Source organism: Schistocerca piceifrons, chromosome 4, assembly GCF_021461385.2.
Source record: "Schistocerca piceifrons isolate TAMUIC-IGC-003096 chromosome 4, iqSchPice1.1, whole genome shotgun sequence".
NCBI lineage: Eukaryota > Metazoa > Arthropoda > Insecta > Orthoptera > Acrididae > Schistocerca > Schistocerca piceifrons.
Window position 1 is genome coordinate 128,805,697 of NC_060141.1, and position 27,270 is coordinate 128,832,966.

At 41.9% G+C, this 27,270-nt stretch overlaps 1 protein-coding gene across 1 annotated transcript in view; it reads left to right on the forward strand.

Moving 5' to 3' along the window:
- Positions 1–432: 432 nt before the first annotated feature.
- Positions 433–27,270, forward strand: part of LOC124796401 — a 43,740-nt gene continuing 16,902 nt past the window's right edge. The window contains exon 1 of the mRNA XM_047260577.1: positions 433–477. The gene's annotated coding sequence lies outside the window, so the exon portion shown is untranslated. The remainder of the gene's footprint in view (positions 478–27,270) is intronic.

Genomic DNA, 27,270 nt, shown 5'->3' on the forward strand with positions numbered 1-27,270 from the left:
CTTTTGTGTCCTGATCATCTTTCTGAACGAAAAACTTCATTTCAAAAGAATGTACAGAAATTATGAATGATATTTTTGTGGAAGATGAAGGTGAACTACGTAAAAGCTAAACAAAGGCCTTACATTTTTAAGATAATAATGGAAATTCAGATGAGAACAAGTTTCGGTAAAATAACAAACAATAGGAGTTGTTATCGTATCTAGTTCGCGGTCACGCGCTGAGTGTAAGGAAAATATTCTGAGCAAATAGTAAACAACCGCGTTCCAACGCAGGACAAGGTGAAGGGCATATTTTAAAGCCGCCACTCAGCAACGAGAAAATTTTCCTCCATTGATAACTGTGGCATCTGAATCACTAACTTCAAGCTGTTTTAAAAATGACGTCGTAACTATTCTCGAGTCAGTACAAAAGACGACCGTTTTCATGTTGCTCTTCACTTCTCCCGAAGACTCGAAAGCAACATTTCCGCTAAAGTGGTGAGTTTCGTTCCAAATGTGAACAGTTCATCTTTTTTCCCATAAGTCTGCATGTTGTCTTATCCATTAAAACACACCGAAATTAATAACAATTAACATATTGTATTTAATCGTTCTCCGAAAGCCTCAGAACTTCCCACTGAAAGCACTCTGCGTGACGCAAAGCTATAGAATCGAGAGCTCTAACAGTCACGCATTTTTTTTTTTCACAATGAGTCAATGAAGTGAAGTAAGCTGGAAAGTACGATTACTTCAGGAAACCGTTCTGACATCCCAGGAGGAATATTTCACTTTTACATCTAAATACATACTCCGTACGCCACCAAGATGTGTCCATGGTGGAACCATTTCCTTTCTTGTTCTGCTCGTAAATGAAGTGGGGGAAAAAGACTCTTCATATGCTACCATGAAGGCCTTATTTATCTTGTCTTCACGGTCATTACGTGATAATAGATTCGGTTCTCTAAACTTCCTCAATAGCGTTTCACATAAACAAGTCTTTTTCTCTCCGGCGATTACCATTTGAATTCACATAGCAGTACCATAACATTTGTTTATATTAACAATATGGCGTTTTTTCCGATATTTTGATTATCCAAGTAAGTTCTTAAAAATGTTATTTTGATTTATTTTTAATTAGTTATGATTTAAAAATTGGAGTCATGGCTGAATAAAACAACTTTTCCTCATTTTTTAAATAATTTTGATAATCTTCAAAATAAAGAAGTTGTTGCATTATCGTACCAGGGTTCTCAAAGTGTTCCGTCAAACTAATAATTCTTCTTCACTGTCACTGAGGACAGCAACGTCATCACCGAATCTTATCATTTATACGGTTCCATCCTGAACTTTGATTTCATTCTTGAACGTTTCCTTCATTTGCGTCATTTATTCTTCGACAACTAGATTGAACAGCAGAGTTAAAAGTCTACATGCCTGTCATACTTCCATCTTAATCAGAACACTTCGTTCATGGTCTTCCATTGTTTTTATTCCGTCTTTGTTTTTGTCGATATTGTATATTATTTGTCTTTCGCCAGAGCTTACTCCTACCTTTCTCAGAATTTCGAGCATCTTGCAACAATTTTATATTGTAAAATGAATTTTTCAGGTCGAAAAATCCTATGAATGTGTCTTGATTTGATTTCGTTATCACTCGCAACTTAAGAACGGCCTCTCTGGAGCGCTTACCTGTCCGAACTGCAAAGTAATCGTCACCTAGCAGATACTCAGTTTTCTTTTCCATTCTTCTGAATACTGTTCTTGTCAACAACACGTATGCCTGAGTCGCTAAGCTGAATATGTGATACTTCTATCAGGTAACTGCTCTTTCTGTATTCGGGATTGTGTGGTTGATATTTTTCCAAAAGTCTAATGATACGTGTCCAGCCTCCTGGAATCCGCACACCAGCTTTAATAGCAGTTCACTTGGCAGTTCCACAATGATTTCAGAAAACCAGGAGAAATATTAAACGTCCTGGCAGATTAAAACTGTGTGCTGGCCCGAGACTCGAACTCGGGACCTTTGCCTTTCGTGGGCAAGGGCTCTACCCACTGGGCTACCCAAGCACGAAAACTGCAATTCATACGTTCAACTGTCGTACAGATGCAATAATGGATACAAAAATAGGTGAGGACATAATTGGGTGACAGCACAGATCGCTCGATAGAGATCCCAGAACAAGATAACCGTTAGGCATACATTCTCTACTAAATATGCTGACTAACTGGCCCTCTTTTAGCATTAGTTTAGCTTTGGCCTTCGGGATATCGGACCGTGCCACGTGAGAGGAAGTAGGTGCAGGTTCTTCCAGACTGTAAGGAAGGTACTAACAACAATGCGCAAAACAATAGACCCATCTCACTGACGCCAATTGCTTGAATTATGGAACGTTAACTGTGCTCATACATTTCTCTTTTAAAAGCTGAATAACTCCCATATGGGAATCAACGCAGTTTCTGCTAGTAGCAAATCGTACAAATCGGCTTTATCTGTTGGATCATAAGTTTCAGAATTGAAACGATAAATGAGGCCCCGATAATACACTGTCGCTAGACTACAGGACGCCTTCGACACAGTCCCGCGCCGTCGCATGTGTATACGGAATATCCGAAAACAAGTACGACTGGATACATTCCTTTCAAACGGAACGTATTAGGAAGGCACAGCCAGGGGAGAGGTAGCATCGGGCGTACCTCAAGGGCCCGTGCGTTTGTCCTGGATACAGATGTACGGATGGAGAACGTCTGTAGTCCTATGAGACTATTCTAAGACGACGCATTTATATACTGTAGTGCTCAAAAGTATCCGAACGACCTGAATTGCATTTCGCCTGGTTCGCATGCAACCCACATAACGCAGCTCTGTAGCAGGTCCTCTATTCGGTCCTTGCTACAGTCGTTTGACTATTGAAAATGGTTACAACAAGTCACCACTAGAAAACACTGCTCTGTATCGCAATAATTCAAGATGTAAAGTTATACCACGATACTAGAAATACCAGGGAACACCTTATCACAGATAAGACTGTCCTTAAGGCTTGTAAGCTCACATTTATTGCAATAAATGACATACCTGAAATGTTACCACTCTCGTTATTACGTCAGATAGGCAATGCACGTAGTAAGTTCGTCTTATTCATGATTTCCTCTTCAAAGTAACATATCGTACTTGTTATTTAACACAAAATGACGTTAAAAATTTAAGTTATTCATGAGCACCTAGCTGAGAATATGTATGAACTTCAAATGACACGACGAACCGTCTCGTTCTGCATATGGATTCAAACCCAGGTCATGCAGACTAAGATATCGCGACTGACGGAAACTAACAATCATTCCTGACTAGGCATGCAGAGTGTGATATACCTCGATTTTAAACAGTATCATGTAGCAAATATAAACTTTAAATTACATAACGCAGACATTTATAATGGGCGCGTATTCCTACCTAGCATCTATTGTCTGTGTTAACGAACTACGAGAGATGTCAAATATTGCTTATTCACAAGTAACTTACTTCAAAAGCCGTGAGGTAAAGCTTTGTGTTGGACAGGGATTCGAACCCAGAACCTAATCGAATTGTTATCGAAGCACAATCAACTGTGACATATCCGATTTTCGCTCCAGAAGATATAAGTTTTAACTGAACTCCATCCCGGCACCTATCGCTGTTATATTCTAGAGAAAACGAACGTTAAATATGGGTTTGTTACACCAGAAGCGATATGTGAGCATGTTTGAACTAGAAATAATATGACGAAGAGTTCAGTCCTGACTGGGAATCGAACCCCACACATATCGTTGTTGACTACACACAAAGAGACGACAGAAACTGAATTTTTCTCCGCCAGCAGCTCGGAATAACATCCTTGAACTTTCAGTTATCTCTCAAATAGTTACGTGTCCCACTGGGCGTAAAAAACGACAGATTACGTTAGTGTTGACGGCGAATGAAAAAGCATTAAAAATCAAAATTATTATCCACCAACAGATAAGTGTTCTCATGCTAGAGCTTGATAATACATAATGAAAATTTAAGTGCTGGGCCAGGATTCGCACCCATTCACACCCAATATGTGGAGATCTGCAGTTTTGACCAAACAATAAATAGTAGTCGAGCGGCATTGTCACCAAGGAATCAAAAATTCCGCGTTAAGGGCGGTCTGAGTTCCATTCCAAGTTCAGAACCAATTTCATCGACATACAGAAGCTCAAATAAAAGATGGAATTAGTGTCCTCTGACCCTACATAGCGTTTGTTTCGTCGCTAGAAATAAATAACTAGTATCTAGTATAAGAAAGATTACCGGTGATAGAGTTCCCACATTTCGCCACTCCTGATTTGATTGTGGTTCAATCTAACGTCTACTCGGTACAGAAGGAAATCATGTTTAATGTTAATTTCAGACCACAACGCCATTATACCTTATTCACCTGGCGTAGCCAGAAGAGAATAGAATCTGTCTCTCCCTATGATAAATCATCGGCAGAAGCTGGAGTCGAACCCAGACCATCAGCACAGCAAACTATCATCAATCCAACACACCACCAAAGCCTTTGCTCTGCGATACATTTTTCTATCATAACACCGTTGCAGCGCACTCGATGAGAATTCTGACACACAAGCTCCCTGTAGTGGTTTGCAGCATGTTCAGTACATTCATTTACCTGGTTGACCAAATCGACATGAACTAGCTGCCTCGGCTACCCAGTGCATACATTCGACCCTATCTCACAATCGCCGGAATACAATCACGTAACTGCCACATACACAGAACTGCCAACAGTGTAGGATGCAGAAATTTAAATGGAAGCGTTCCTTTCCTTTTGAGCTACTCTATTGGGCTATCTGTTTGTTGAAAACGTCGTGCAGTGGAAAAGAAAAGCTGTAACTGTCTGTCTCTCAGAAGTCTAGTTCCGGCCATACGCATTATCTCACAGCACTGTGGAATTCGGAATTTCTGGAGGATCTGTTGTTGACTTCTAAAGCTGCTGTAGCTATATGATGGGTAGTAGTGTAACGGTAAGCGTCGCGCACCCTAGATCAGCTTTACGAGTTCTATTACATTCGCTGCTACATTTTTTAAACGCAATTCTGCTTTCTGCTGAAGTTACCAACTTAATGGAACTTTGAACATAATTCCCTTCAATTCTCAACCCAAAATAGCCGCATGTGGAAAAAGGCTAACTTCTGCGACATTTTGTTCTTTTCAAGTTTAATAGATGGCCAGGCAGCAGATGCATCTCGAAGCTTTTGTATTATGTACAGGGAGAGCTGGCTGGCTCTGAGCACTATGGGACTCAACATCTTAGGTCATAAGTCCCCTAGAACTTAGAACTACTTAAACCTAACTAACCTAAGGACATTACACACACCCATGCCCGAGGCAGGATTCGAACCTGCGACCGTAGCAGTCCCGCGGTTCCGGACTGCAGCGCCAGAACCGCTAGACCACCGCGGCTGGCACAGGGAGAGCGCATCCTGCCAAAATAGAAAAGTATTTTCTACATTAGCTGTCTTCTGATAGTGGCATTTTATTTTTCTTCAAACCTCTTGTAACAGCTTTAACACAGAACAAGTTTTCTACATGGATGTAATCAATAAACTGCATGTGCATTGTCAGACTGTTATAGATAACATCAGAGAATTCGCATATATCGTTGATGATTAATTTCTCTCTCATGTTTCGTATTGTTTCAACAACATGAAAGAAACCTTACGAAATTGTGCACTGTATTATAAGAAATGAAATAAAACTACCCACGATAACCATAAGACGAAAGTCTGTTTTAATAAAAAACTCAGTATCTGTAAACAAACGTGCCTCAATCGGCACGAATTAGTAAAATACTACTCACTTAGACTTCGATTGGGTCTGTGTTTAATTGGTATGCTGTGTCATACTCAACAATTATGCAAATGTGGCATTTCATAAATAAAGTTTTGTCTTCCTAGAAATGCAAAATTTGCTTGTCAGCAGCGGAAAGAGGCGTCACCTGTTGTGCAGCATTGTAAGTTTTTCACCATTGCACTATGAGTTGAAAGTATTTTCTTGCGATTTCCTTATCAATGTTTGATCTGACTGCTTGTAGCTCTTTCGCAGAAGGAATAAAAACGTTACAGTCTGCGAGGCAGGAACCGCGAACCATATCAGATGCTTTTTTACGGCTCAACACGTCACCACACAGCTAGCGAAGAAGTACGCATTTTAACTTCCTCTTACGAGGTGAATATGTGCTAGAACTTGTAAAGCGCTATTTAAAGGACTAGATTAGTAGAGATTTCCACGTGCAACGGCTTTCCTGGGCTGAAAAACCGTAAATTTACAATCTTTTATTACACCTCAAGCGATTATAAGTCAGATTATTCAATGGAAATGACGGGAAATATCAAATGAACTTTGAGGCTTAATTCCGTGCACACCAGAAAGTAACTGGTCGATCACAGAGTTGCCAAACATACCTTGCCTTGTTGCCAAATCTCAGTTACAGTACCAGCGGAAAGAAGACGAACCGATGTGATCCTACAGCGGTCTGGGAAGCGACCATAACTGGCGTCTCAAAGACGCAGCTGCTATGGCCTGGAATACGTAATGCATCTGATTTGCGTTTCTGTAACTAGGTTTAGGGACTGGAGCGTAGTTACTAATAATACTCAGAACTTACTGCAAATTAAGCATCATAAATCAGTACATCTCATAGTTGTTTCTATATTTCTTTCTTAACTGTACTCAAAACTAAGAAACTCATTCACGGACGTCTTCGTGCCTCGCCGATAGTCGAGCACACCAAACAAATAAAAATAAAAAAAAGAATGTGTGTGTGTGTGTGTGTGTGTGTGTGTTTGTGTGTTTGTGTGTGTGTGGGGGGGGGGGGGGGGGCGGGCGGTCAGTTTTTTTTCTCTAAGACTGTATCTACAACACATATTGCATGCTTAAGAGCCAGAAGAATTAAAAAAAATAGTTTATGAGAGCAACGTTAACTATAGCATTCGAAGTATTCATTGTATTGTATGGGTGTGTGTGTCAACGCATTCCAATGCCCACTCAAGGAAGACAACGATACACAGTCTAGCTCCAATATTATAAATGCACCTCAGTTTGTGGATGATCTCAGGTTGATAATCATTTTGAATATTTAGCAGTGCTGTACTCATTGGTGTTAAACTCGTTTTCAACCAATGATTCCCACAGCTACAGGAACACTGTGATACCTCTTAGACAAAATACTTATGCAGTGCTATCAGACGGAAAGATCAACCTGACACAAACTGTGGGAAGTTTGTTTTACAACCTTCGTACCTGGATAAAGAGCTTTTCCTATTTGTGATATCTGTGAACATTGCTGCATAAGACGATTTAATAAGAAATTAAATTCCTTCAGCTACGCCAATGTTTAAAGAAATCGTCTTAACGGCACTAGCTCGTGGTTTGTGAATCGTTTACAGGCCGTACTCTGCCGCATTTCGCTGGTTGGAAGGCAAAAAGCTTACTGACCAATTTCACACAAGCTTAAGGGGGACGAAATGTCTCCAACTGGAAGGTCATATTATTTTATTTAAATGATTACAAAATCAGGTAAACCGAACAGTGAGGTTGTCAGTATAAGCAGATTACTGTTGACAGTATGATCTTGCACCGCCCAGGGCCTGTAATGATAAAGGGCCTTTTAGGTCAGGCATATTGTATGCAGACGTGGAAGAGAGAACACCACTAAATTCTACAATCCGTATGCATTGCATACACACAAAAATTATTGTTACAGTGTACTTATGGAGCCCAATGATTGAATTGCATATTTTCCGGTGAGAAAGAGTACTGGCAAACAGTCTTCGCTACATTAGGTTACTTAAACTGGTGTCACACTGAGCTAGAATTTATGGTCAGCGACTAAGTGTAAGGACAATTAGTCGGATGTGGGTTTGGCAACTGTGAAATACTTTCCTACAGTAACAATAACCAAAACGGCCTTGCTGTGCTGGTACTGCGAACGGCTGAAAGCAAGGGGAAACTACAGCCGTAATTCTTCCCGAGGGCATGCAGCTTTACTGTATGATTACATGATGATGGCGTCCTCTTGGGTAAAATATTCCGGAGGTAAAATAGTCCCCCATTCGGATCTCCGGGCGGGGACTACTCAAGAGGATGTCGTTATCAGGAGAAAGAAAACTGGCGTTCTACGGATCGGGCAGGTAGGTTAGAAAATTTAAAAAGTGAAATGGATAGGTTGAAGTTAGATATAGTGGGAATTAGTGAAGTTCGGTGGCAGGAAGGACAAAACTTCTGGTCAGGTGACTACAGGGTTATAAACACAAAATCAAATAGGGGTAATGCAGGAGTAGGTTTAATAATGAATAGGAAAATAGGAATGCGGGTAAGCTACTACAAATAGCATAGTGAACGCATTATTATGGCCAAGACAGATACGAAGCCCACACCTACTACAGTAGTACAAGTTTGTATGCCAACTAGCTCTGCAGATGACGAAGAAATTGAAGAAATGTATGATGAAATAAAAGAAATTATTCAGATTGTGAAGGGAGACGAAAATTTAATAGTCATGGGTGACTGGAATTCGAGTGTAGGAAAAGGGAGAGAAGGAAACATAGTAGGTGAATATGGATTGGGGGACAGAAATGAAAGAGGAAGCCGCCTGGTAGAATTTTGCACAGAGCACAACATAATCATAACTAACACTTGGTTTAAGAATCATGAAAGAAGGTTGTATACATGGAAGAACCCTGGAGATACTAAAAGGTATCAGATAAATTATATAATGGTAAGACAGAGATTTAGGAACCAGGTTTTAAATTGTAAGACATTTCCAGGGGCAGATGTGGACTCTGACCACAATCTATTGGTTATGACCTGTAGATTAAAAAGGTGGGAATTTAAGGAGATGGGAACTGGATAAACTAAAAGAACCAGAGGTTGTACACAGATTCAGGGAGAGCATAAGGGAGCAATTGACAGGAATGGGGGAAATAAATACAGTAGAAGAAGAATGGATAGCTTTGAGGGATGAAGTAGTGAAGGCAGCAGAGGATCAAGTAGGTAAAAAGACGAGGGCTAGTAGAAATCCTTGGGTAACAGAAGAAATATTGAATTTAATTGATGAAAGGAGAAAATATAAAAATGCAGTAAGTGAAACAGGCAAAAAGGAATACAAACGTCTCAAAAATGAGATCGACAGGAAGTGCAAAATGGCTAAGCAGGGATGGCTAGAGGACAAATGTAAGGATGTAGAGGCCTATCTCACTAGGGGTAAGATAGATACCGCCTACAGGAAAATTAAAGAGACCTTCGGAGATAAGAGAACGACTTGTATGAATATCAAGAGATCAGATGGAAACCCAGTGCTAAGCAAAGAAGGGAAAGCAGAAAGGTGGAAGGAGTATATAGAGGGTCTATACAAGAGCGATGTACTTGAGGACAATATTATGGAAATGGAAGAGGATGTAGATGAAGATGAAATGGGAGATACGATACTGCGTGAAGAGTTTGACAGAGCACTGAAAGACCTGAGACGAAACAAGGCCCCCGGAGTAGACAATATTCCATTGGAACTACTGACGGCCGTGGGAGAGCCAGTCCTGACAAAACTCTACCATCTGGTGAGCAAGATGTATGAAACAGGTGAAATACCCTCAGACTTCAAGAAGAATATAATAATTCCAATCCCAAAGAAAGCATGTGTTGACAGATGTGAAAATTACCGAACTATCAGCTTAATAAGTCACAGCTGCAAAATACTAACACGAATTCTTTACTGACGAATGGAAAAACTAGTAGAAGCCAACCTCGGGGAAGATCAGTTTGGATTCCGTAGAAACACTGGAACACGTGAGGCAATACTGACCTTACGACTTATCTTAGAAGAAAGATTAAGGAAAGGCAAACCTACGTTTCTAGCATTTGTAGACTTAGAGAAAGCTTTTGACAATGTTGACTGGAATAGTCTCTTTCAAATTCTAAAGGTGGCAGGGGTAAAATACAGGGAGCGAAAGGCTATTTACAATTTGTACAGAAACCAGATGGCAGTTATAAGAGTCGAGGGACATGAAAGGGAAGCAGTGGTTGGGAAGGGAGTAAGACAGGGTTGTAGCCTCTCCCCGATGTTGTTCAATCTGTATATTGAGCAAGCAGTAAAGGAAACAAAAGAAAAATTCGGAGTGGGTATTAAAATTCATGGAGAAGAAATAAAAATGTTGAGGTTCGCCGATGACATTGTAATTCTGTCAGAGACAGCAAAGGAGTTGGAAGAGCAGTTGAATGGAATGGATAGTGTCTTGAAAGGAGGATATAAGATGAACATCAATAAAAGCAAAACAAGGATAGTGGAATGTAGTCGAATTAAGTCGGGTGATGCTGAGGGAATTAGATTAGGAAATGAGGCACTTAAAGTAGTAAAGGAGTTTTGCTATTTGGGGAGCAAAATAACTGATGATGGTCGAAGTAGAGAGGACATAAAATGTAGGCTGGCAATGGCAAAGAAAGCGTTTCTGAAGAAGAGAAATTTGTTAACATCCAGTATTGATTTAAGTGTCAGGAAGTCATTTCTGAAAGTATTCGTATGGAGTGTAGCCATGTATGGAAGTGAAGCATGGACGATAAATAGTTTGGACAAGAAGAGAATAGAAGCTTTCGAAATGTGGTGCTACAGAAGAATGCTGAAGATTAGATGGGTAGATCACATAACTAATGAGGAAGTATTGAATAGGATTGGGGAGAAGAGAAGTTTGTGGCACAACTTGACCAGAAGAAGGGATCGGTTGGTAGGACATGTTCTGAGGCATCAAGGGATCACCAATTTAGTATTGGAGGGCAGCGTGGAGGGTAAAAATCGTAGGGGGAGACCAAGAGATGAATACACTAAGCACATTCAGAAGGATGTAGGTTGCAGTAGGTACTGGGAGATGAAAAAGCTTGCACAGGATAGAGTAGCATGGAGAGCTGCATCAAACCAGTCTCAGGACTGAAGACCACAACAACATTATAGAAGCGAATATTAAATTTGAACTAATATTGCGAAAATTTTCAACTTGGGTAGCTTAGAATGAAAATCTTTCTGTTTATTGCAAAGGAAAACAATTGATTTTCTAAAACATTCTCTGTCATACACAACTCGAAACAGGTCACGTCGACCAAATCATATGAAAGAACTCACAGTGACGTATATCGGAAGGCAGTGTGATCCCTTGGCTTTTGGTTTGGCAGTATTCGACAGCCATTTCTAGGTGCAAGTAAATGAAGAAAGGTAGCGCGATTTTGTTATCAAGTAACGTCTTCATCAATTACTTTAGTTTTAATGTAATTTACGAGTTATTACTGATGTTTGATATTAACATGAAAAGGATTCCGTAGACAGGGAAAGAAACTGTTCTTGGGCAACTACTTCTGTAATGACCAAAAGGCCTTAAATGATCTTCAAGCACATGTGTTCCAGTAGCGGTATGAAGAAAATGATAGTAATAATGACTGTAATAATCGAATTATCCGGTAACTTCACACTTCATAGTGGATATTCAAGGACTAAGAAATTTCCTTCATTAGTGAAAATTTCATAATGGCTTCACATGGAGGCTATGATGCCTAGAAGAGTCTTTACATCCTGCTGGCGTGAGAATAGCATAATCTCCACATCAGAAGCTTACTTCTACTTAACCATTTCATAGATTCGCATTTTTCCACCGTGACTAATTTTTTAAGCTAAGCACATCATCTGTTACAGCACACTCCTGGGGCTGGGAAATGTGGCCACTGTGATTCGAATTCGTATCTCCTCTTTCGAGGATCTGAATCTCTCGAAAAAAGTATAGTTCAATCATTTGGTTCCTTTTTCCAAGACTGCATTCTTCTCTAGGTCTCCTCCAAAGGTAAGTATGTGGGTCCGATTTCTGATCCAGTACAAAAATATTCATAATTTCATTTCAAGTCTTATCACGTGCACATCGGCTTGCTAGTGAAAATTAACGTGCATTTTTAATGTCTGTTCATGTGTTGCCAACAATTTCTGGTCAAACACGCACATATCTTATTGTTGGTGAGTAAGCAATTGATACTTAAGCTACACTCCTGGAAATGGAAAAAAGAACACATTGACACCGGTGTGTCAGACCCACCACACTTGCTCCGGACACTGCGAGAGGGCTGTACAAGCAATGATCACACGCACGGCACAGCGGACACACCAGGAACCGCGGTGTTGGCCGTCGAATGGCGCTAGCTGCGCAGCATTTGTGCACCGCCGCCGTCAGTGTCAGCCAGTTTGCCGTGGCATACGGAGCTCCATTGCAGTCTTTAACACTGGTAGTATGCCGCGACAGCGTGGACGTGAACCGTATGTGCAGTTGACGGACTTTGAGCGAGGGCGTATAGTGGGCATGCGGGAGGCCGGGTGGACGTACCGCCGAATTGCTCAACACGTGGGGCGTGAGGTCTCCACAGTACATCGATGTTGTCGCCAGTGGTCGGCGGAAGGTGCACGTGCCCGTCGACCTGGGACCGGACCGCAGCGACGCACGGATGCACGCCAAGACCGTAGGATCCTACGCAGTGCCGTAGGGGACCGCACCGCCACTTCCCAGCAAATTAGGGACACTGTTGCTCCTGGGGTATCGGCGAGGACCATTCGCAACCGTCTCCATGAAGCTGGGCTACGGTCCCGCACACCGTTAGGCCGTCTTCCGCTCACGCCCCAACATCGTGCAGCCCGCCTCCAGTGGTGTTGCGACAGGCGTGAATGGAGGGACGAATGGAGACGTGTCGTCTTCAGCGATGAGAGTCGCTTCTGCCTTGGTGCCAATGATGGTCGTATGCGTGTTTGGCGCCGTGCAGGTGAGCGCCACAATCAGGACTGCATACGACCGAGGCACACAGGGCCAACACCCGGCATCATGGTGTGGGGAGCGATCTCCTACACTGGCCGTACACCACTGGTGATCGTCGAGGGGACACTGAATAGTGCACGGTACATCCAAACCGTCATCGAACCCATCGTTCTACCATTCCTAGACCGGCAAGGGAACTTGCTGTTCCAACAGGACAATGCACGTCCGCATGTATCCCGTGCCACCCAACGTGCTCTAGAAGGTGTAAGTCAACTACCCTGGCCAGCAAGATCTCCGGATCTGTCCCCCATTGAGCATGTTTGGGACTGGATGAAGCGTCGTCTCACGCGGTCTGCACGTCCAGCACGAACGCTGGTCCAACTGAGGCGCCAGGTGGAAATGGCATGGCAAGCCGTTCCACAGGACTACATCCAGCATCTCTACGATCGTCTCCATGGGAGAATAGCAGCCTGCATTGCTGCGAAAGGTGGATATACACTGTACTAGTGCCGACATTGTGCATGCTCTGTTGCCTGTGTCTATGTGCCTGTGGTTCTGTCAGTGTGATCATGTCATGTATCTGACCCCACGAATGTGTCAATAAAGTGTCCCCTTCCTCTAACAATGAATTCACGGTGTTCTTATTTCAATTTCCAGGAGTGTATATTCGTGGATGATAATGAAGAACGATAGGAGTGCGGTTCGATTGTCGCTCAGACACAAAAATTTGTGTCCTTATTTTAGATTCAAACACCTTGCAGCTGGTAAGAAGAACCGATACGTAACATTTGATTTTACTTAGTTAACGATCCGATTATGTGTTGGGTTTGTATCTCCGTCACAGAATTTCACATCCTGAGATTCATCTTTAACTACATATACACTTTGTTACTTCTGAATGGAGGCATATCACACATCTTTCGTGGTTAGTTAACAGGGATGAAAGGGTCTTGATAGGAGTTCCGGTTTATTACAAAAACTGTCGTCTTTTATTTTCAAGTTTAGATTTGGTTACTGATACTGGCGAAAATTTCGGTAATTCATGACTGTTCACGGCTAGACAGCAATATGATATGATGAGATAAGGTCAGATTAATACTTGTTCCATAGATCATGAATACGACACTTCGTAATGATGTGGAACATGTCATTTTAATGAAAGATTTCTATACATAGCGGTATTCAATTTCTTTACAAGAATTTTTTGCCCTCTCTCTCATTCTTTTTACTTTGATCTCTCTCTCTCTCTCTCTCTCTCTCTCTCTCTCACACACACACACACACACACACACACACACACACATTCTTTTTTTTTATTTTCATTTGTTTGGTGCGCTCGACTATCGGCGAGGCACGAAGATGTCCGTGAATGAGTTTCTTAGTTTTGAGTACAGTTACGAAAGAAATATAAAACCAACTATGAGAGCTACTGATTTATGATGCTTAGTTTGCAGTAAGTTCTGAGTATTATTAGTAACTACGCTCCAGTCCCTAAACCTAGTTACAGAAATGCGAATTAGACGCATTACGTATTCCAGGCCATAGCAGCCGCGTTTTTGAGACGCCAGCTATGGTCACTTCCCAGACAGCTGTAGGATCACATCGGTTCGTCTTCTTCCCGCTGGTACTGTAACTGAGATTTGGCAACAAGGCAAGGTATGTTTGGCAACTCTGTGATCGACGAGTTACTTCCTGCTGTGCACGGAATTAAGCCTCAAAGTTCACTTGATATTTCCTGTCATTTCCATTGAATAATCTGACTTATAATCGCTAGAGGTGTAATAAAAGATTGTAAATTTACGGTTTTTCAGCCCAGGAAAGCCGTTGCACGTGGAAATCTCTACTAATCTAGTCCTTTAAATAGCGCTTTACAAGTTCTAGCACATATTCGCCTCGTAAGAGGAAGTCAGAATGCGTACCTCTTCGTTAGCTGTGAGGTGACGTGTTGAGCTATAAAAAAAGCGTCTGGTATGTCTCGCAGACTGTAACGTTTTTATCCCTTCTGCGAAAGAACTAAAAGCAGTCAGATCAAACATCGATAAGGAAATCGCAAGAAAATACTTTCAACTCATAGTGCAACGGTGAAAAACTTACCATGCTGCACAACAGGTGACGCCTCTTTCCGCTGTTGACAAGCAAATTTTGCGTTTCTAGGAATACATAACTTTCTTTCATTGTTAAAACAATACTAAAAATGATAGATGTATTATTCATCAACGATATATTCGAATTCTCTGATGTTATATGTAACAGTCTGACAATGCACATGCAGTTTATAGATTACATCCATGTAGAAAACTTGTTGCGAGTTAAAGCTGTTACACAAGGTTTGAAAAACAATGAAATGCCACTACCAGACGACAGTTAATGTAGAAAATACTGTTCTATTATGGCTCGATGCGCTCTCCCCGTTCATAATACAAAAGCTTCGAGATGCATCTGCTGCCTGGCCGTCTATTAAACCCAAAAGAACAAAATGTCGCAGAAGTTAGTCCTTTTTCCACATGCGGCTATATTGGGTTGAGAAGTGAAGGGAATTATGTTCACAGTTCCATTAAGTTGGTAACTTCAGCAGACAGCAGAATTGCGTTTAAAAAATGTAGCAGCGAATGTAATAGGACTCGTAAAGCTGATCTAGGGTGCGCGACGCTTACCGTTACGCTACTACCTGTCATGTAGCTACAGCAGCTTTAGAAGTCAACAACAGATCCTCCAGAAATTCCGAATTCCACAGTGCTGTGAGATAATGCGTATGGCTGGAACTAGACTTCTGAGAGACAGACAGTTACAGCTTTTCTTTTCCACTGCACGACGTTTTCAACAAACAGATAGCCCAATAGAGTAGCTCAAAAGGAAAGGAACGCTTCCATTTAAATTTCTGCATCCTACACTGTTGGCAGTTCTGTGTAGGTGGCAGTTACGTGATTGTATTCCGGCGATTGTGAGATAGGGTCGAATGTATGCACTGGGTAGCCGAGGCAGCTAGTTCATGTCGATTTGGTCAACCAGGTAAATGAATGTACTGAACATGCTGCAAACCACTACAGGGAGCTTGTGTGTCAGAATTCTCATCAAGTGCGCTGCAACTGTGTTATGATAGAAGAACGTATCGCAGAGCAAAGGCTTTGGTGGTGTGTTGGATTGATGATAGTTTGTTGTGCTGATGGTCTGGGTTCGATTCCAACTTCTGCCGATGATTTTTAATAGGGAGAGACGGATTCTCTTCTCTTCTGGCTACGCCAGGTGAATAAGGTATAATGGCATTGCGGTCTGAAATTCACATTAAACATGATTTCCTTCTGTACCGAGTAGACGTTAGGTTGAACCACAATTAAATCGGGAGTGGCGAAACGTGGGAACTCTATCACCGGTAACCTTTCTTATACTAGTTATTTATTTCTAGCGACGAAACAAACGCTATGTAGGGTCAGAGGATACTAATTCCATCTTGTATTTGAGCTTCTGTATGTCGATGAAATTGGTTCTGAACTTGGAATGGAAATCAGACCGCCCTTAACGCGGAATTTGATTCCTTCGTGACAATACCGCTCGACTACTATTTATTGTTTGGTCAAAACTGCAGATCTCCACATATTGGGTGTGAATGGGTGCGAATCGTGACCCAGCGCTAAAGTTTTCATTATGTATTATCAAGCTCTAGCATGGGAACACTTATCTGCTGGTGGATAATAATTTTGATTTTTAACGCACTTTCATTCGCCGTCAACACTAACGTAATCTGTCGTTTTTGACGCCCAATGGGACACTGAACTATTTGAGAGATAACTAAAAGTTCAAGGATGTTATTCCGAGCTGCTGGCGGAGAAAAATTCAGTTTCTGTCGTCTCTTTGTGTGTAGTCAACAACGATATGTGTGGGGTTCGATTCCCAGTCAGGACTGAACTCTTTGTCATATTATTTCTAGTTCAAACATGCTCACAAATCGCTTCTGGTGTAACAAACCCATATCTAACGTTCGTTTTCTCTGGAATATAACAGCGATAGGTGCCGGGTTGGATTTCTGGGAAGGAAAAAATTAATGTTTCGTCTCGTTATTTGAGTTAAAACTTCTACCTACTGCCGAGAAAATCGGATATGTCACAGTTTATTGTGCTTCGATAACAATCGATTAGGTTCTGGGTTCGAATCCATGTCCAACACAAAGCTTTACCTCACGGCTTTTCAAACAAGTTTCTTGTGAATCAGCAATATTTGACATCTCTCGTAGTTCGTTAACAGGAACAATAGATGCTGGGTAGGAATTCGCGTCCATTAAAAATGTTTACGTTATGTAATTTAAAATTGATATTTGCTAACTGATACTGTCTAAAATCGAGGTATATCACTCTCTGTATGCCTAGTCAGGAATGATTGTTAGTTTCCGTCAGTCGCGAAATCTTAGTCTGCATGACCTGGGTTTGAATCCATATGCAGAACGAGACGGTTCGTCGTGTCATTTGAAGTTCATACATATTTTCAGCTAGCTGCTCATGAATAACTTAAATTTTTAATGTCATTCTGTGTTAAATAACAAGTACGATATGTTAGTTTGAAGAGGAAATCATGAATACGACGAACTTACTTCGTGCATTGCCTATCTGACGTAATAATGAGAGTGGTAACATTTCAGGTATGTCATTTATTGCAATAAATGTGAGCTTACAAGCCTTAAGGACAGTCTTATCTGTGATAAGGTGTTCCCTGGTATTTCTAGTATCGTGGTATAACTTTACATCTTGAATTATTGCGATACAGAGCAGTGTTTTCTAGTGGTGACTTGTTGTAACCATTTTCAATAGTCAAACAACTGTACCAAAGAGCGAGTAGAGGACCTGCTACAGAGCTGCGTTATGTGGGTTGCATGCGAACCAGGCGAAATGCAATTCAGGTCGTTCGGATACTTTTGAGCATGAGTGTACATGGAAGTGACATCCTTACAAACGTATTACAAAGTCGCAGTCGTCTTTCGATAGAGGGAGTGCTTATTTAAATTACTCCCATTTGTGAGTTATTGCTACAGCCAAACACTTGTACATGATCATCGCCAGGTGCAAAGATAGGAAGCATTATTAAATTAATGAAAGGCTCGTGAATAGACGAAATGATCCAACGTAGTTTGACTGGGATGTCGGAGATTAGTTACTGCAGTTGTAAATTCCAGGCCTCTAAAGGTTTATGTCCAGGATAATTTAAGATGTACGACCACATAAATTTAGACGTGGTGAACACCCATGGCAGGTCAGCGTTATTGGAAGAACATTAAGCAAGTAAGTAGGCGGTTACGAAATCCTCGTTCGGCCATTTCTTGATTACTGTTCGACCGTCTAGGACCGTAAACTGGATTAAGAAAGGAAATGGATTCAAAGAAGAGTTGGAAGCTTCAAATGTCTGTTGAGAGTGTCACAGAGATGTTCAACCAGCAATGGTGCGAAACGCTACGAGAATTACTCATAAAATTCTGAAATCCTATGTTCCATAACGAGCCACGGTACATATTATTTCTTCCGACGTATCTCTAATGTACTGACCACTCAACAGTTACGGAAATTCTGGTTCATACTTGAAGAAACAGAGGGTCTATGTTTCCGCGAATAATCTGCAGACAGAACAGATAGGAGCGGAAAATGGTACTCGTGTATAATATATCATCTGCCACTCACGGCACGGTCACTTGTGGAGTTGTACATGTCGTTATTCTCAGCACCAGATTCATTTATGATTAAATGGAAGATTTTAATCTGTACTGGAGAATCTTTCGCCAAGATCTGACGGATGCCAACAAATTTTCTCTAATGTTTTCCCCTTTTCTCTCTTTAAGTGAATGTACTACAAACAATTTGGTTATAAGAATTTTCGAACGGTACAGTTAAAGTAATTTGCCATCCTTAATTGCCTTAGTTCGTATGCATTTATGTACAACGTGGCGACAAGTGTTTTATCTGTGACGAAAGTTTGTTTACATTTGACTCAAATGTTTTTAATACGTTTTTTAAGTAGAGCGTAAGTGACTATCAGTTACAAGAAATACGTATACTTCCTACTGTTTTCGATAAACGTACTGAGCTCGTGGAACAACGTCGCTTTAATGCAGTGCATCCCAGGTTTTCTGAGGCCATATAATGAGACTGGTTTGTACCCACCCTCCTACCCCATTCCCACCCCACCACCACAACTTCAGCGCCTTAGCAAACGTTAAAATGAAAAGTAATTTCCTTTGAACACTTCTAATTTCAAAATGACAAAAGATTAATTATCATTTAGCTTTTGTAAGTGTTTTAACAAACCACGAACAAATTAGTCAATGTGTTTTACCAAACCACGAACCAATGAGTCAGTTAGATGCTGTGTACTTCTGGGTGCTAACAATCTTGCCTTACTGAGTGATGAGTGACATTTTCTTCATCCACACCCCACACAGCCATTTGAAAGCAACAAAGTTGAAATGCGTACATTGCACTTATTGTTTGTATGTCACGTGATTACTCTACTCCTTACTTCTGAACTGAGAGAAATTGGAGGCCCTCAGTCTGCCAACACTTAGTCTGACCCTGCAACTAACAGCAATAATAATCACAATTACTAATAATACAGCCTAGGCGCTACAGTATCGTAGTAGCTATTACATATACCGACGGAAAAGAATCTGAACACCAAAAAATAATTAATGTTGATTAATGGAATTTCGGGACTACATTTGCCTAGGTAACATATTCAAGTGATAAACACTGCAAGACCACATGTTAATAAACGCAATATAAGAAATTGCAGATGTGAAATGCTGTCACGTTAATAACCAGGGTAACTGTCAGAATGCTGAATGCAAACATGTGAACATGCATGCACTGTGTTGTACAGATACTGGATGTCAGTTTGTGACACGGAGTTCCATACTTTTTGCACTGGGTCGATCAATACAGGGACGATTAATGCTGTTTGTAGATGACGCTGTAGTTGGCGTCCGATGATGTCCCATATGTGCTCGACTGGAGACAGATCTGGTGAGCGAGAAGGCCAAGACAATATGTCGACACTGTGTAGAGCATGCTGCCTTACAACAGCGGTGTGTGGCCGAGTGTTATCCTATTGGAAAACACGTCCTGGAATTCTGTTCGTGAAAGGTAGCTCAACAGATCAAATCACCCGACTGACGTACAAATTTGCAGTCCACGAGAGAGCGCTGTTGTCATATAAAATTTGAGATCAAGACTGGTGCTAAACAGGGAGATGGATTGTCACCATTGTTGTTCAATATAGCACTGGACGATCAGGCAGTGGTGAGCAATAAACGAGGAAATGGGAATACCAAAGACCCATGTGGGGGACAAAAAGGACAACATGGCTCAAGTGGATTGCCTAACCTTTGCAGATGACATAGCAATAGTGAGACGGAAGAAGACGCGAAGACACAACTCGACAACTTAAGTAAGGTAGCCAGGAAGGTGGGACTGAGGATAGTCTATGACAAGATAAAGACATTAAACACCACTGCAGACTGGCACTGTGCAAATGGTGAACAAATTTAAATACCTGGGAAAATTTATAACAGGAAGGAACAGGAGCAAGGAGGGAATAACAGAGAGGATAAAGAAGATGAGGTCAGTCTTCTGCATGACGAGAGAGATATATACAATAAAAAGAATATGTCCACAGAGGCAAAGATAAGCCACTGCATGGCAACAATGAGGAATGCAGTATTATATGCTGCTGAGACGCTGACACTAGGAAGAAATGGGGCAGAACAACTAGAGAAAGAAGAGAGAAAAATATTGAGAAAAATACTAGGTCCAAAAAGAGGTGGAGAGAGGTGGATGCGAAGATCTAGGGAAGAATTGTACCGGAACATGAGAACAATATCCGGGGAAATCAGACTCAAAAGGGCAAGGTTTGCTGGGCATGTAGTTAGGATGAGTATGGACAGAATGACGAAGAGAGTGTGGGAAACAACAGGGAGGACAAGGGGGAAGACAGGAACCAAGTGGATTGTTGAACTTCGTAAGGAATGGTTGGAATTGGGGACCAAGGTCGAAGGAAAGGAAAATTGGAGGAACAAATATACTCGTACACCGACAAATACGCCGGAGATCAATGACAGAGAAGAATACAGGAGAAGAGTAAAATGTCACCAGTGGAGCCGCCAGGAGAAACGGAAACTGAAGATCTCGGAAGAAGAGTGGGAGAGAAGAAGAGAAAGAATGAAGAGGTTCTGGGAGAAGAAGAGGAAAATGCAGTCCACGAATGGGCTACCCGTGGTCCTAAGAGGCCGTAACGCAAGAAGAAGAAGAAGAAGAAGAACAAAATCTCACCCCAGATCGTAAATCCAGGTGTGGGTCCAGTGTGTCTAGCATGCAGACAGGTTCGTTGCAGGCCCTCACCTGGCCTCCTTCTAAACAATACACAACCATCACAGGCACCGAGGCAGTTCTAGCTTTCATCAGAACACACAACAGCCTTCTACTCTGCCCTCCAACGATCTCTCACTTGACACCACAGAAGTCACAAATGGTAGCGATTTAGGGTCAGCGGCTACAGGGCGCCTGGCTCGGAACTGTCCTTGAAGTAACCGATGTCTAACAGTTCGTTGTCTCACTGTGGTGCCAACTGCTGCTCAAACTGCTGCTGCAGATGCAGTACAACGCCTGCTCCGAACACGATGGCCTTCCATTTGGTAGTGCCACGTGGGCGTCCAGAGCCCGGTCTTCTCACGACCGTACATTCTCATGGCCACAGCTGCCAGCAGTCACGCACAGTGGCTCCATTCCTGCCAAGTCGTTCTGCAACATCGCTGGAAGAACACCCAGTTTCTCGTAGCCCTATTACTCGACCTCATTCAAACTCAGGGAAGTGTTGACAATGGCGCCTTTATCCCTTTAAAGACATTATTGACTAACATCAATTCACCACATCCAGTCTCAGAGGAAATTAATGCCCACGACCGTCACGGCGTGTATTTAAAACAAGTCTGATTTGATCCTGATAGTGGCGCTACAAGCGTCTTGCTTGTAAGACTCGTGTAAAATTTGAACCGTAATCTTTCAAATGTAGAAACACGTCTGAAACCTGCAATTATGGTTAAAGGGATGCAAGGAGAAATCTTAGGGCTCATGTACCATTACGTGTCATTTCCTGTTACTACCTTATTGACATAAACACCTCTGAAACGGATAGGCCATTGGCAATCACAATTTCAATTAATTACAATACAGAATGAGTACGACTTGAGATCTCACTACCGGGCCAATAAAACAGGTAGGCCTTGATTAATAAGAGTTTCAGCTAACCCAAATTATAAAACAACACTTAATTTAATTAAAAGAGATCAGTCAGGCCGTCAATAACAACAGCTCAAGTTAAGTAAAATTACCAAATAGTAAACAGGCAGGCCTTAAATAAGAACAGCTTCAGTTCGGTGAAATTACAAAATAGAAAACAAGCAGGCTTTGTTTAATAAGAGCGTCAGTTAAGTAAGACAACCAAATAGAAAACAAGCAGGCCTTCCTGAGTAACTGTTTCAGTTAAGTAACCAAGAGTTTGAATTGCCTCTTGACAAGGGGTGCACGAGAAGGCTTATACGCGAGGAGCACAAGATACACCAAATAGGAAGGCCAAGAAAGCTTACAATGGGATGACTGGCCTTCCAAGGCCCTTTTCGTTAGGTACCGACGCGCAAAAGATGTATTAACAGGGCAAGGTTAATAAGGTGAAAGCAACAATAACTAGCCAAATGGTATACTAGTGTCACTGCAGTGCCGCGTGGGATTAGCCGAGCGGTCTAAGGCGCTGCAGTCATGCACTGTGCGGTTGGTCCCAGCGGAGGTTCGAGAACTCCCTCGGGCATGGGTGTGTGTGTTTGTCCTTAGGATAATTTAGATTAAGTAGTGTGTAACCTTAGGGACTAATAACCTTAGCAGTTAAGTCCCACACACTTTTTTTAAAAATGTGCCTGCTCTACAACGACGGCGAAACGTCAGAATGAAAACTAGGCTGCCAAACCGGATTATGTAGCCTCAGCAATTACAATTTTTGGGATCCAGGAGACTCGTAAGCCAATATAACAGAACGATGACGTCTGTAACGCCCGAAGGTATGTCGAAACTGGCACCCGGCCGTATAACAACAGAAAGGTACCTATCTGGTGTTCGAAAACATTTGGCAGGGATTTCGGCTAAAATCGATCTAGATACTGCGTAACGAAAGGTGGGGGAGGGGTGGGGGTGAGGGGTGGGGGTCCGGCCACAGCATATAAGAAACACATTATCTCTCCAGCTCAGGAAACACCATCGACTGACACATTTCAAATATTCTGTTAACAAACAATTGACGCTTGTATAGACTCAGGAAAATCGAAAAACAGCCACAATTCAAGGAACCAGTCGATGGTGAAATAGATCAGCTAAGGAATCACAACAGGCCTATAGATATCAGTAAGAAAACAACAGTTAAGACCTCAAAATCCAAAACTTAACTGTAGTTCATGAATCGAAACTGAAGCTTGCCGGTTCCAAAGTGGGGCCAGAATTCGGCACAGGTAAACTGGTTTCAACTTTCTCATCTGTGTGCCACGTCCCAGAGCTTCCTGGCCAGGTTACACACAAAGACAGCTGTAGAAGTCAGCCACAGGTCAAAACTGGCCCACAAATATACCCATCAACCACTTGCCGGACTCTGTGCCCAAGATGCTTGCGCAAGTGCTCGCCTTACTCGCCGGGCGGACTTCTCACACCATCCTCCTCACCCCTTTACCATTCCCCAACGCACCATGCCACAACACGCCTCGCCTCCATCAACAACCTCGAGCAAAAACCTCAGACGGACCTCACATGACAGATCGAGTTAGTGATGCCAAGAATTCGAAAGGTGACGCCTGCAACCCTGCCACGACTCAACATTCCACCTCAACCCAAAGGACCATGGTCCAGTCTGCAGTAGAAGAAGGGCAAGGTTAATTAACCGGCTTAGGTTGATTAAAGTGCACCCTGAGAACCATACCAGTGGCCAGATTCCTGATAACCAGACGCAGAATTTTCGTGATACAGCATGGAATGGACTTCCCAAGCTTGGCACCACCCCTCACCTGACCGGCACAGTTCTTCAGAAAAGCTCATGTCCTACCTCGCCCTGAAAGGGGTGTCTATTCCTATTATACCGCCGTGCTTGGCAGCAATGGGCTAAAATAATGTTATTCCTGGCCCATTCCCAATTTTCCCTGAGGTCTTCCGGTGTAACAGACGAAGCCGTGAGGTCACTGATATACCACAAGTTGGATGGAGGAGAATTGATGAGATACTCAAACAAGAGAGCGGCAGAAACAGTCTTGGATGCTTCGTGCTGCGCAGTAGTAAACGAAAAACTGAGCCAAGGCAAGGTGGTATCCCACGTACTCGAAGACTTATGATGGTAAATGATCAAATCTAACTTAAGGTTGTGATTCACTCTCTTGGCAAATGATGCCTGATGCCTGGGAATAATATGGCGTGATGGTTAGGTTAAAAATGGTTCAAATGGCTCCGAGCACTATGGGACTTAACTTCTAAGGTCATCAGTCCCCTAGAACTTAGAACTACTTAAACCTAACTAACCTAAGGACATCACACACATCCATTCCCGAGGCAGTGTAATCTCCCCACGGAAAATTACCCTCTACCACGCAATAATTAATAATGATCAATCAAATCATCCACATTTATTTACGTTTGAAAAGTATCTGATCAGATTTTCTAGTAATATATGCGCCGACAGCTCGTCGACACCAAGGTATTTTTCTAGTACGTTTATTCTTTGGAACAACAGAGGTACAGAAATGTATGCTCCATGGTTATTATAGTGGGAGAAAGGAACAGCTTCGGAAGTATCGGTTGGAAGATTTTCGGATTGCTAAAAGAGATTTATTTACTCTTCTTCGCGCTAAAGCGAGCTAAGAAAGTTTGTGCCGCTAGCGTGATAGATAAAGAGAAAGAAAACCCTGTAAAAGAAAATTACATGAGACTTGGAACCAACAGAAAACGGAATATGTACGAAAATTGATTCAATATACAATTTTCCTCAGAAATAAAGTTTGTGACCATTTTATTCTAGAGTGAATGATGAATGAGTTCTCTGTCTGAATCACTGATGATTGTCTGGGCCCTGTAATTAATTGGGAAGTTTCAGCTGTGACGAAGAGAGCCTGCAATCTCTGAGTTTTTATAAATAGTCCAAAAAGGCTTCGTCCACATCTGAAATTTTAGATCTGTCGTAAACTGAACGAATTGTTCAAACGATCGATTTTCCCAACTGAATGCAGCGCTTAATAATAATAACAAATGTAAAGATCTTTTCCAGCAAGCCAGCCGCTGAACATTAAGACGAAGGGCTCCACCAGAGATTCTACTAGGCTGATTTCACGTAAATAATATAGTTAAACTGTACACAGATAAAGGACAGAGAGAGAGAGAGAGAGAGAGAGAGAGAGAGAGCGAATGAAATTCGAGAAATTACTCAGAATCCTCCATTAACATAATTGTTTGTCTGTCTTTTCACGGATCAGCCTAACTCGAAAACACGAAGCCCTGACTTTATTGCACCGATTTATGTGTGAGGGTGAAAGAGCGATAAAGGCGACAGATACACTTCTGTACAGACAAAACATTACACCAAGTTAGCGGCAAGCTGCATTCATATAGACTTTCATCATTTACAGAGTAGAATTCATTAGAATGGCCAATCCGTGACAGGACACGTTTTTGGACGTTGTTAAAATAATTTTGTTCTCTGTTTCTTGTGAACTACGACGAGACAACTTAACTCAGAAATAAGAGAAGAAATACTCGCAGCCAAATTAAGTGCATCTACAAATAAAAGCAGCTCTGCTGGGCGCAGAATAAAAGGTCAGATCTCTAATTTTTTATTAAAGGTTGCTAGTATTGAGGAAGTAAACCTAGATTTGAACAATTACTATTTGTGTTCATGCCAGACGTAGTTCGATTGACCTGCCCTAGTTGCAATTACCTGTGTAAGTACTATAAGAAAGTAGCCACAGAAGTATACTTGTGTGAAGGGAGATATATACATATTGACTGTAGAACATTTATATGGTTTTAACTAGGGCAATGTTTAAGATGAGTCAAGCAGAGCAGAGCAACACGCAACAGCCTTCAGCTGTGAGCACGGATAATAGTGATGTAGTAAGAAGTGTTGTAGAACCGATCGCTACAGATAGCGCGATAGAACGCCCTGTAGACACGGCTGGAGATGTAGCAGCAAGTACGCAACATGGATTAGATCCATTGGTCATTATCATGAGGCAGATGCAGATGTTAACTGAGACCATGAATAATATGAATACGAAATTAGCCTCAGTTACTGAGGGGCAAGAAAATCTAATAATTGACATTAACGCGACGTTCACCTCAGTTAATGAGGGGCAGGAAAATCTGAAAGCTGAGATTAAGCAGCAGTTACACGATAGTTTTTCCGAATTAGAGCAGCGGATAGAGGCGAAGACAAAGGAACTTAAAGATCAGGCCGAAGAGACGGAACGAAAATTAACTGCACAAATAGAATTGGTGAAAGCTCAATGTGAAGAATCTACTCACCGCGTACGTGTAGAAATGAAGGAGTATGTCGCGATTAAGATAGATACCGTACGCGAACAGATGGAAATGGTTCCGCAGTTAGTACAAAAGCAAGATGCCATGTCATGTGCAATTGCGCAACTTCCTGAATTGGCACGTACGCAGACGAACCTAAAGGAAAGTGTGGAACATCTGACAGAACGTCAAGACGTTATAGATCACCAGATTAATGTATTAACGGGCAAATTATCCGAAATCACATTAGAAAACAAAAGGCTAATGTGTGAAAACGTTGAACAAAATGTTAAAGCAGCATTCCAGAGTCTATGTGGCAAACAGGAAGAGAATTTGTTTGCGAAAGGACTTGAGGAAGTGCGACAGCAGTTAGGGGCTGATTTCGAGCATTGGAAACAAACGATAGCAGAGTCGATACGCGTTTCACAACAAGGCTCAGAACAAATGAATACAGGCCAGCAGCGGAAGTCGGCAGCGACGATAGAGACAGTTACTGCACATTCGCACACAATACCGACTTGTGTGAGTAACTCGAATATCAAATTGCCACGAGCTAGTTGTTCGCGTGAAGTTTTATCTGACGGAGATTACGAAAGTCTTTGCCATGCTGAAGAAAAAATGATAAAGCATCGGCAATTTCAGATTTTTAACACTGACAAAAGGGGGGTTCATCCGATTGTTTTTATTCCAAGTTTTAGAGGAGTGCTACCCAGAAATTGGTCGGAGTGGCAGAAGATCAGTTTCGTTACGGGGTATATACAAGGTTCGGGGGCGATCTGGGCCTCGGACATGACTTCTGTATGCTCGACATATGACGATTTTGAGAAAGCGTTTTTAGCAAAGTTCTGGTCAGAAGGGGTACAGGAACGCCTAAGGCAGGAGGTGCTCTACCCAGAGC